A 2,849-nucleotide genomic window follows, 5' to 3' on the forward strand; every position below is an offset into this window, starting at 1 on the left:
ATCAAGAAGGAAAAAAAAGGTCAGCATCTAGGTGGCCCCTGATTTCCATGTGATATAAAAGGGATCCACGGGGTGCCTGGGTGGCTCAGTAGGTTAAGTATTTGCCTTCAGCTCAGGTTATGATCTCAGGCCCTGGGATCAAGCCTCACATTGGGCTCCCTGCTCCATGGGGAGACTGCTTCTCCCTCTCCCTCTGCCCTTCTCTCCCTGAGCACTCTCTCTCTCTCTCAAATAAATAAATAAAATCTCTCTTTTTTTTCTTTTCTTTTTTTTTTTTTAAAGGGATCCAGGCCCCCTATAGGAGGAAGCAGATAGTTTGAGAGTCCAGAGGCACCCCTGAGCGATGAGAAGACTCAGAGGGGTGAAAGGTGAAGTGACCCTGCAAGAGCGTCTATGAGATCTAGGTGCCACACTAAGGAATGTGGATAATATTGTGAACATGATGGGAAGCTATATATACATAACATAGCTATATTTTGATCTGGTTTTCCAACTCCATTTTGACACTGTGCCATCCACATCCTGTGCTCTAGTCATTCTTTTTTTTTTTTTTTTAAGGTTTTATTTATTTGAGAGAGAAAGAGTGAGCAAGAGAGAGAGAGAGCATGAGCAGGGTGAAGGGCAAGGGGGAGAAGCAGACTCCCTGTTCTGCAAGGAGCTCGAGGCAGAGCTTGATCCCAGGATTTGGGGATCATGACTTGAGCCCAAGGCAGATGCTTAACCAGCTGAGCCACCTAGGGGCCCCTGCTCTAGTCTTTCTTAACAATTTTTGAGGGGCGCCTGGGAGGCTCAGTCATTAAGCTGGGATTGAGCCCCGCATCGGGCTCCCCACTCATCTAGGAGTCTGGTTCTTCCTCTCCCACTCCTCCTGCTTATGTTCCCTCTCTCGCTGTCTCTCTCTGTCAAATAAATAAATAAAATCTGAAAAAAAAAAACCCAATTTTTGAATTTGTCTTACTCTTCATGCTACCTTGTATTTGTATGTCTCCCCATTTCCTGAAAATTCATACCCTTTCTCATCCAGCCAGGCATTCTAACTTCTTTAAACTCTGCTCCTACTGCCACCTCCTACTGGATATCTGCCATGACACACCCACACCCAGTCCGCATCCTCAACCCGAGCACTACATTTCTTTCATCTGGCTTTCCCAAATCCTGGCAAATATCCTCAGTATTCTCTTCTAGAACTTAACATTAGTGCACTCTAATTGTGTGTTTTCTTGCCTGTCTGCCCTGGACTGATCTCCCTGAAAGGCAGAAGCTCTCTTTTATCTCTAAGCATTAGCATCTAACATCCCGCCTGGCACTCAGCTAACACTCAATAATGACTTCTTGAAGGAAGAATAAAAGAAGGCAAACAAGGAAGGAAACAGGCTCACTTCATTGTAACTGCCTAGAAAATCAGAGTAGATTTTTCTTGGGAGGTGGATGTGGAAAATAGGTCTTAGAGTTCTTAATTTTTGATTTTTAATACTTTTTAGTAGCATAAAAATGAAAGTTCCTAAGTATCCACTTTTTGTTTGAAACTATGTTATATAATTCATGGTTCAGTTGATAGCTACATAAACATCCAAGAATAAGTCAGTATCTTCTCAAAAATGGTTACTGGTGTGTTTAGTGTAATTCAGGTATCTGCCTTACTCACTGGAAAAAAAAAAAAAGGTTTCAGTTTCTTTTCATTACAAAAAGATCTGGTAAATTTTATCCATTTCCACTGTTGAAAATACATTTTGCTGCCTTAAGCCTCTCAGCTGTAGTTGGATTTACGGAAATCCATTTGGTACGAAGGGCTTTTTCATGTAAGTTTAGAGATTTCTGTTTCACAAGGCTTCTCTTTCCTATAATTCTATGCTTCCTTTCTTTCTTTTCCAAGCAAAATAGAAAAATCAAGGAGATAATAACTGATTATTCAAAATATTTGTATACTTTCTTTGTTTAAAGATTTATTTATTTATTTGAGAGAGAGAGAAAGAAAGAGAGTGCCTGTGTGCAAGTGAGGGAGGGTAGAGGGAGAGGGAGAGAGAGAATCTCAAGCAGACTCCCCACTGAGCATGGAGTCCAACACGGGGCTCGATTTCACAGTCCTGAGACCATGACCTAAGCTGAAACCAAGAGTCAGAGCTTAACCAACTGAGCCACCCAGGTGCCCCTGATCTACTTTCATCTTCTTTGCTAGTCAGTTAATTTTTTTTTTTCAATTAACCATCTCAATCCCTTTATCACAAATGTTAAATATTAGTTTTGAAATTTTCTTAATCTTTATAACTTTTGCAAATTCTCTTAAGACAGAGCTTCTAGAATTTATTTCAGGGTCTGGTGAAAATCATAGACCAGATCACAAAAGAAATATGAAGAGAGATATATAGATATACATATATATATATATATATATATAATTTTGAGAGGTCAGTTAAAAAAGATTTCTTTTTAAAGAAACTATGCCCTTTTTTCTAAGTATTTAAACAGATGTTTTGTATTTTAAAAGTTTTCAAATATAGTCGTAGGTTAACTTCCTTACAGAATAATTGACCAAGTGTCAGAAGATGAATATACACTGGTATCATTAAAAACAACTAACCTTTATTGGAGATTTTTATTGTACTTGTATTAAAAATACAATTTAAGTGTCAAAATATTGCTCTGATTTAGATTTATGTAGAGGTAACTAGAGGAAATGGAGACATTAATAGTTTTCAAAGTACAGTTCTGTGCATATTACAGCTTGTTAAAAAAATGATGATAGCACAATCCAACTCTCTTATATAGTCCTTCAGATAAAAACCCATCAAGGCTCAAGTTTATTGGAATTTCATGGCATGCATCCAGATTTTTTTTTTATATAGTACAAA

Source organism: Leptonychotes weddellii, chromosome 2, assembly GCF_054177405.1.
Source record: "Leptonychotes weddellii isolate Sample4059 chromosome 2, ASM5417740v2, whole genome shotgun sequence".
NCBI lineage: Eukaryota > Metazoa > Chordata > Mammalia > Carnivora > Phocidae > Leptonychotes > Leptonychotes weddellii.